At 42.0% G+C, this 9,656-nt stretch overlaps 1 pseudogene; it reads right to left on the bottom strand.

Moving 5' to 3' along the window:
- Window positions 1–8,758: 8,758 nt before the first annotated feature.
- On the bottom strand, window positions 8,759–9,380 carry LOC100729410 (small ribosomal subunit protein eS8-like; annotated as a pseudogene).
- Between the last annotated feature and the right edge of the window lie 276 nt (window positions 9,381–9,656).

Here is a 9,656-nt window from a genome sequence, read left to right as displayed (position 1 = left end):
AAATCTTTCCCTCTAAAATCAGGAACAAGGTTAGGTTGTCCACTATCACCATTCCTATTCAGTGTAGTTCTGGAAACATTAGCCAGAGCAATTAGACAAGAGGGAGATTTAAAAGGAATAAAGATAGGAGATGAAGAAGTTAAATTATCACTATTTGCAGATGACACGATACTTTGTATAGAAGAGCCCAGAAACTCGAACATACTAGAGTTAATAAGCAAATTCAGCAGTGTAGCTGGATACAAAGTCAATACTCAAAAATCAATAGCATTCCTGTACACAAACAAACAAATCACTGAGAGAGAAATTATGGAAATGACAAATTTTAAGAAGCATTCTTTTTTTTTTTTTTTTTTGGTATTAGGGATTGAACTCACAGTCTTGCACTTGCCAGGCAGGCGCTTATGCCACTGAACTAAATCCCTGGCCCTAAAAGAATGTCTATTATCACTCTTCAGTGACTTGGAAAGTCTATACTTAGCAATAATGTCCCTTAACAAAGCTTTAGCAACTTCTTGGGCCTTTTATTAATGCCCCCTCCTTCCATGAATATTCTAGTGCCCGATAAAGAGTTGCCCTCAAAGAGGCAAAAAAATCTTTTCTTAATAATGAGGTAGGACATTCTGGGAAAATTAGGAAAGCTTGAGTGAAAACTAGTTCCTCATCTGCAGGACAGAGGCATTGTAGAGGGTTTGACCCTAGGAATACTATCAACACCAGGCACAATATAGATTTTATTAGAAAATCCAGGATTCCAGTAAGGCAGATTTATATGCCCTCATATTTAAAAGAAAACTTGTCTTGTTATCTGCGATGTTCAGAATTACCCAAGACTCATCTAGGGTGATGTCCACTTAGTTGAGAAGGGCTTTAAGAGCCCTTGGGCATGTTCAACTCTGTAGGGCAGCTAACATGGGAGCAGGTGGACCCTCCCCACTTTGGAGGAGAGTATAGTCTTTTTTTTTTTTTTTTTAATTGGTACTGGGGATCGAACTCACGACCGCCTGCTTGCAAGGGAGGTACTTATGCCGCTGAGCTAAACCCCCAGCCCAAGAGTCCAGTCTTGCTTCCCACTATAGTGGGGGCACATCCCCAGTGAAGAAGAGCCCAGCTTACTGAAGTTGTTTTGCAAATGTCTGGGCTCTCCACAGTGGTAACAGCCATCTGGTTTCTTTCCTCTTTGTAGGTGGAGTCTTCAGGTCATTTTGAGGAGGCAGGGTTCTATTACTTAATGTCAAAGCAATAAATTGGGCTTGTTTTTGTATCTGTTGTCATCTCTCCTGTGCTTCCCTGTTATTGAAGATCCCAAAAGCTAAGTTTAAAAGTTTGTTCATAAGGGTCTAAGGACCTGTAGCTTGTTTCTGAAGTTTTTTTTTTTTTTGTGAATATCTGGGGAAGACTGGTTAATAAAATGTTTTAATAAAGCTTGTCCAGCCTATGAGTTGGGCTCAATGATAGTGTATTTATGGAGAGGTTCATTAAAGGGCCCCAGAAATAAAGCAAGATTCTTTTCTTCTTTGTTCTGGTAATTTCTGTAACCTTTTTATAACTGACCAGCTTATTCGTGTACTTTTTCATTTCATCCATTAAATAAGTAATCACTTTATTGCAATTTTTAATGGCCCTTATCTCTAATCTGGTATTGCCAATCAGGGTCCCTTTCAGGCACTGCAACTGTCCTCACATCCCTTTCATTATTTTTAGCATGTGCTTACTTCATCGGCCTTAGCCCATGCTGTGGCCCATTTATGGGCTTTATTTTCAGGGGGTGCAGCAAGTAGAAAATAGTATATGAAGATCTGTCTCAGTTAGATCCTAACTTATAACCATAATCTAAAATTTACTTATGAATCATCTGGGTCTTTTGAGAGCCATCCAAATTTTTTTTTTCATCTGGGGCAGATCACTCATGAAGAAGGGAATGTATACTCTCATAATGCCTTGCTCCCCATTTGAGACTTCACCAAAGTGGGCACATGCTAGCTTTTGAATCACTGGGATGGTTATACCAGCAGGGCTGGCTCTCTTTGGTAATAGGGGGTGGCTAGGTTGATAAGGAGGTGGGTGGGGAAGCAATCCTGGGGGAGAATCTAGCAGGGGAAAGAGAGGAACTAGTTTCTGTACCTTTTCCTGGGGCCTCTGAAGCCTCTGCTGACTCTGCTGCTAGTCCCACAGCTACCCGAGATGCTTTTCTTGGAGCACTCAAGAGTTCACAACTTTTATCTAGTTGGACTCTGATTTAGCTGGCATTACTGGCACATGGGCATAACAGATTATACAAGATCTGTGTAATTCTGGGTCTTGACATATGGCATAAAAACCTGGACACACAGAATTTTTGTCCACTGTTCCTCTTATAAAATAGATCATTAAAACTTAAGGTAGAGACCACAGTTCTCTGGCTGTCTTGCACCTCAGTGAGTCCTTGAGATGCCTGGTGTAAAGTTTTGGATGTATCCAGATGTTGGGGAACCTGCAAGATTCCTCGGTCTATCTTCATCCTGTGTTTGTTGAGGGCAGCCTCAGTGCTGAGCAGAGTCTCCACCGAGAACAGTGTCCTTGTTGGTAAACAGATTCGGTGCTGGGAGAGTCATATCCAATGCGAGTCTTACAAGAGGGAGTTGCCCAGGTTTGCTGTTTGGGGAGAAGGAAAAAACAAAAACAGTGAATAAACTAGGCTTGTGTTCTGAAGCTGCAATTTTTCTTTAAAATACAATTTTTGAAATTTTGATTTTCTTGTCTCTTTTTTACTTGGCTTTATTTTTTCTACCCTCTCCTCCATCTGAAGTTTTGATAATTGTGTATGAGATAAGCTGACAGTGGGTTGATTAATGGAGAAAAAGCATTTTAATTATATGCATAGACACAGGAGTTCCATGACATAGGAGAGGGAGAGAGAGAGCTAGAGCATGAGAGAGTTTATTTAGCATCCTGAGCTACAGAAGGGAACAGTGACTGAGGCTTTGGGTGGGGTCAGACCACTGGAAGTGGTGAGGGTTAGGGGGCTGGGGATTTAGCTCAGCGGCATAAGCACCTGCCTTGCAAGCAGGCAGTCGTGAGTTTGACCCTGGTACCAATAAAAAGGAAAAAGACAAAAAAAAAAAAAAAAAAAAAAAAAAAAAAGAGGGTTAAATGTTTGGTGAATCAAAGCTGCACATAAAAATGTCTCTTAGGTAATGGAAGTGATCTCGGAGGAGTCCTCCTCTAGACACAGTTGTTTATCAGTGTAGATTCCCTTTAGAGATGTAAATTTTTTTTATAGCAAGACAGTTTTTCCTGTGTCTGCAGTGTCTCAAAATAACCAGGTCAAAATATGCCAAAGAGGTAGAATTTAGGGTGGCGCATTCTGGTCTTTGAGCTATAATTTTGGATCAGGTGTCTTGAGTCCCAATTATACCATCATGTAGCTCTCATTGTTGCATATCTACTCATCTTACCCCATTAATTCATCTTCTTTTACTTTCTGGGTGTGTTCCAAAGTTAGTTGCAGATGCCAACATACTTTATCCCCAGATATAACAGCATATCATCAGCTGGAGTTCACTATTTGTTTAAAGGTAATTTTTTGTAAAGTAAGTTTATAGTGAAATTGGTAATCTTAAATGTACTATTAACTGAGTTTACAAACACAAATACATGCATTTAAATAGTCTCCAACTATCAGGATAGTTACCGTCACCCTCAGAATGCTCCCTCATCCTCCTTTCCGTTCAGTTAGTTGCCTCTATCACTCCTCCAACCATAGATGAGTTTTCTGTTTGCCTTTAAAATGACCTTTCTGGCAGTCAGCCGAGGAAGGAATTGGAAGGGAGGCGGTAGGGAAGAGAAAGTACACTGGGGCAGCTGCGGCACTGTCCATCCAGTGACGACAGTAATTTGGATTAGGGACAGTGGCCTTGGGGAAGGAAAGAAATGGCTGCATTTGAGATGCACTTGGAGGTAGAACTGGCAGGACTGGCTGACAAATTGGGTTTGAAGTTATAGAGAGGAATCAAGATTAACTGTCAAATAAAAACAAATCTGGATTTAGGTAAGAAGAGACTATTAAAATAGGGAGAAAGAGACTACTGCAGACAGTGAACAAAATCCAGCAGGATATGTTATCTAGTAAATAAAATCTTTTCTCTACTCCTGGATTTTTGTGGTCAGCGGCATGAGCAAAGACTGTGGAGCCTTTTGCAGAGGGGATGAGAGGTGGTGTGAGATGTTGCAGAACCATGTTTTATAGTGGTGGGGGAATCAGGAATCCCCTTGTAGTCATCTCAAGATTAGAGCAGAGTAGGCAGACAGGTTCAAGGGTGGGTGTGGGGCCCCCTAAAGCCCTTTAGTGCTAAGAACTGGTGTCTTCTTCCTGGTAATAGAGTCAGATCAATTTCCCTAATTTCAGGGCACATACCCCTGGTATGTCAGAGGCTAGGATCAAGGCATTATGATTTATATCTAGATGTCTCCCAGGAGCTTCATGCACTCAGAGGTGAGGCTTTTGGAAGGTGAATGGATTATGTATGGAGGCATCATAGCTGACTTTCTGTTAGGTGGGGTCTGGAAAGGTTTGCAGATGCTGGCTGGAGGATCAGCCTTAAATACTGTGAGCCAAGCTTGATGAGAGATTCTGGTTTAATCTCAGAAGACCAGAATGCTGGCAGTAATGCAGTTGGTAAAGTAAAGGATCAGAAAGTTTTATTTGGGACTTTCTTGGCAGTCGGACTCCAGCTCTTGGATGTTATGCTCTCATGGGAAGTTTGTCTGCATTTTCCTCATATCCTGAGATTTTGCAGGAGACTGAGATTAAGAGAAGAGGACCAATTGATCTGGCAGAGGAAACTGCAACACAATCAAATGTTTACACTGTATAACATGGATACTGTGTGCTTGTTTTAGCCAGGTTTATACTAAAAAGCAACAGTAGACAACACAGCTACATCTTTTAAAAAGTTCTGAGTTTAGCTAGGAAGGAAACCCCTGTAAAACTGGAACCTATACAGTTGGAGCGGTGGAGATCTTGATTGCTGAAAAGACTGTCATTAAAAAAAAGTCAAGTACTTTACATTGGGACAATACAAAATGGCCCTTGAGGGAATGGGAGGAATCTGAAAGACTCTTCTCAGACTCAAGGGTAGAAAAGTGAAAGACTTTGCTTTGAGAAGTGAGTCTCGGAGAACTGTGCTTGAGATAGCCTCCCTAGGAAATTGTCTTCCTGGGGTTCCTTTACAGTATTCAGTCATCCAGGCACCCAAAGATCCCTACAAAAGGTGCTGGAGCTGGTGGTAGACCTGGGTATTATCCACACTGTGCTGATTTGACATGAATGCAGCAAGAGTTGAGGGGTCAGGGAGGTTTCCATCCAGATTGTAGAAGACCTGGGAGACCAGACAATGTGACCCTAAGAGGGCAATGTGTGAAGTTGTGACAGTGAAGGCAAAGAGAGTGAAGTAGAGACTCCAGGAATTTGGAGAATCCAGGAGCCAGGAACATGTGAGGAAAGCTGCAAGGAGTGAGCAAAGCCAGCCCAAGGGATAAGCCATGAGTTAACAACCACTGGTAGTGCTCCAGGTGCAGGGCCATCTGAGCTATTTGGAGTTCGCATTACCAAGGCTTTCCCCAAGTGTGGAATATAGAGCTACGGGATTTAGAGCTTGCCTTGCTGTGCTTCTGTGTGGCTTTGGTCCCATTCTTTTCTGTCTTCTTATTTTCCCCTTTTGGAATGGGAATGTATATCCTGTGTCACTGTAAGTCACCAGTGTTTAATTTTCTTTTTGAGTTTTTGCAGGTTTCACAGCTAAAATTTTGCTTTGAGTCTCAGAGGAGTTTGGGCCTTAGACTTTTCAGCAATGCTGAAATTGGCAACTCTTGGAGGTGGACTAAATATCTTTTGTATAAAGGAATGTGCATGAGTCTTTTGGGGGCCAGGATGGAATACTATGGCTTATATCTAGATGTCCCCGAAGAGCCTCATGTGCCCATAAGCACGACTTCTGGAAGGTGATTTGATTATGGAAGCTCATAGCCGACTTGCTGTTAGGTGGGATCTGGTGATAAGAGCCGGGTCACTGAAGGGGTGCAGTCTTTCTATTTTACTGTTTATTTGAGATAAGGTTTTGCTATATAGTTCAAGCTGGCCTTGAACTTGCAGTCCTCCTACCCCAGCCTCCTGAGTACGAGGATTACAGGGACATGTGCCACCAAGTCCTGCTAAACATTGTGAAGATTCCAAGAGTTAAATGTTTTGTTTTTGCAGTGCTGGGAATCAAATCCAGGGCTTCAATGGTGCTAGGCAAACACTATTAATGAGCCATGTCCCCAACTCCCAAGAATGGAATATTTAAAGATGACCAATACTGTAAGACCCTATAGGTAGGAAAAAGTTCTTAAGTCTAAAGATTCCAGAACAAATTCTCGACTACCTTGGTGCTATAGTCTGATTATTAAATGTCTCCCCGAATCTCCTGTGTCAGAGAGGCCACAGTGTTCAGAAGTGAGATCTTTGGGGAGGTGATGGGAATATGGCACGTCTTCATGGGTGGAATCCATTGATGGACTACCAAGTCAATGGTATTATGTGGAAGTATGGAAACCTGGGAGCGGGGACCCTTGCCAGGGGAGCCTGTCCTTGGGGACTATAGCTTATCCCTGGCCACTTCCTCTCTGGATCTCTTTCTTTCTCTGTTTCCTGGCTGATATGAGTAGCTTTCTCTGTCACACCCTCCTACTGTGATGCTCTGTCTTGTCTTAGGCCCAAGGAAATGAAACCTCTGAACCTGAGCCACGCACATCTTTTTGCCTTCAGTTACTATTCTCGGGTATTCTGTCACAGTGATGTAAGGCTGAATAACACACCTAGTAATATAATTCAAGCAGTGGGCCTACAAGGTCTTTCAGGATCTGTCCCCTGAGAATTCAGTTTGACATCATCTTGGCTTACTTATTCTTTGTTCTCTTGGTAACCTAGGTCATGCTGGTCAACTTCTCTGCTTTTTGTTTTTCTTTTGAGACAGGTCTTGCTATGTTGTCCAGACTTTCTTGAACTTGCTATGTAGGCCAGGTGGGGGTTGAACTTGTGATCCTCCTACTTCAGCCTTCGGAGTGCTAGGATTACATGTGTATGCTATCAAACCTGGTCTGTACTGGTCTTCCTTAAATTTTTCTAATACAACTTTGTGTAGTGGCACATTGCTGTAACCTCAGCATTCAGAAGGCCGAGGTGGGAGGATCACAAGATCAAGGCCAGCCTGAGGGACATAGGAAGACCCTATTCTCTGATGCTGAACCAGCCTCAGAACTTGGTACTTGTCTTCTTCTTGAAGTTCTTGGCCTAAGGACCAATTGCTGGTTCATTCTGTTTCCTGCTCAAAACCATCCACTTTAGAATAAACGCTCTTAAACCATATAGGGTGAGTTGGCTTTCCTTTCTGTCCCAGATCCTTTGTTAATAAATAAGGTACTATGCCAGCATTAAATGAGTTGACCATTTAATCCCAGCACTCTGGGAAGCTGAGACAAGGAGGACTTTAAGTTTGAGCTCAGCTGGCACTTTATCAACTCAGTGAGACTTTGTCTAAAAATTAAAAAAAGATAAAAAAGGCTAGAGGATTTAGCTCAGTATGAAGGCCCTGGGTTCAATCCCCAGTGATATAAAACAAAATAAAATGAAAAAATTTAAAAGGCTGGGTCTCAGTGTGAAGGGCCAGGGTTCAACCCCAGTACCAAAAAACAAAACAAAAACAAAACCAAAAAGTATCAACCAAACAAAAAATGAGATGAATTAATATTTGTAAGCACTTATAATAGTATAATGAGCTTTGACTGTTTGTTAAATACATTTAAAATTTAAAAATAACTTTGAGATGGAACTTCTCTGTGTTGTCCAGGCCACTCTTGAACACGTGGACTTCAGTAATTCTCTGGCCCTAGCTCTTGATTAGCTGGGATTATAAGTGAGAAGGAAGATTGCAATTTCAAGCTTGATCTGGGAAACTTTTCAACTTAGTGAGACTCTGAAAAAATTTTAAAAAAAGAAAAGAAAGAAAAAATATGTTGGGAGATTTCAAAGAGAGAAAGAAAAAGAAAGAAAAAAATATATGTGGGCAGATTCCAAGGTTCCCAGAATGGGAGATGATTAGGTTTGGGGCAAACCAGACATCCAATTGGGCAAGATGTTTAAAAGGTCATAAAAACTCACAGCTAACAATCTGAGTGAGATGTTTCCTAAAATCGTCCTAAAAACACTGGCCCCCAAAAGATGGCAGGCTTACACCTCCTGAGCACTGTACATCCATCAAAAAAGTGCTATTTTCACTGGTGTGGTGGCATATGACTGTAATCCCAGCACTTGGGAGGGTGAGGCAGAAAGATCATGGCAAGTTCGAGGTCAGCCTGGGCTACATAGCAAGATGCTGTCTCAAAAAAAAAAAAAAAAAAAAAAACAAAAAACACAGGGTGCTATTTTCAGTTCTTCATCTGAATTTGATGCTGTTTGCAGGACCAATCACAAGATGCTATTTTCAATTATTCATTTACATGCAGGTACTACTCAAAAGATACTCTGATATTTCATCTGGCGAGAGACTAAGTTAGTTTATCAATAGGATAATTTACATCTGGCATAAGATCAAATGAGTTTTTTTTTTTTTAAGAACAATAAATACCCTTGCAAGCAGGCAGTTGTGAGTTCGATCCCTGGTACCGATAAAAAGGAAAAAGACCAAAAAAAAAAGAACAATAAATACCTTTATTACATGAGTAAGGTAGGAAGGAAGGTTTATTTGCCCTTCTGGGCCTTGATTTTCCTCAGCTAGAACTCCAGCTCCTTACCCTCTAGCATATAGCCATCTGCTCGGCCACACTGGCCTGGTCTTGATGCAATGCAGGCAAGAAGCTTTCCCTGCTGGAGTTGCTCCTCCTGAAGACTGCTGATTGTGGTGTTCTTTTTCCTTTCATCATACTTCTTTTGAATTTTCTTTGGTTATGTTTTGTTTAAAATGTTTTCTTCCTCGGGAGTCAGCTTGGCCCCTTTCTTGCGGCCCAGGGGCAGTGCGCAGTGGGATTTGTGCCACTGTCGGTAGGGTGTGCTGTCAACAAGCACAGTACAGTTCTTCACGAGGGTCTTGGTGGACCAGCTCATTATGAGATGCACTGTAAACAACATCAGTGATCCTTGTTTTTCCAGTACAACACTCAGGGCCCTAGGAGAAGTTTCCCACATCCAACCTCAGGGCCAGTAGTTTTTGTTGCCTCCTTGAACTCAGACTGTGAGGTCAGTGGGGGACAATCTTAGTGTCCGCAGCAGGGTACCCCAACTCATACTTCTGCTTCTTGTAGTAGGGTTTTCTTTTGTCCCTAGTCTTATGGCACTTGTGCCAGTCGTCTCGAAAGATGCCCATCGCTCAGTGCCAGCAGGGAAGAACGACCAAGTGAGCTTTTGATAGGACAGAAGCCAAAATGCCTATTTGCATGAGGTGAGGGTCAATCCAGGTATCTGGTATACAAATGACCCCTTTTGCTTTATCTTGCATACTGCTGTGAACCTTTTCTCCAGTCTGCTCTCATCCTGCAGAGTATACTACTTTTTCCCCTTCAATAAATGTGCACCTTTGCTGCTTTTTCTGTGTGTTGTCTAATTCTTTGAGACACCAAGGACCAGGAAAGAAGCCCCACAA

The sequence above is a fragment of the Cavia porcellus genome, unplaced genomic scaffold, assembly GCF_034190915.1.
Source record: "Cavia porcellus strain 051 isolate PalLab524CR breed Dunkin Hartley unplaced genomic scaffold, mCavPor4.1 scaffold_7, whole genome shotgun sequence".
Lineage (NCBI taxonomy): Eukaryota > Metazoa > Chordata > Mammalia > Rodentia > Caviidae > Cavia > Cavia porcellus.
Note: the sequence above shows the minus strand (reverse complement) of the source record. Positions and strands in the feature narration are given on the sequence as shown.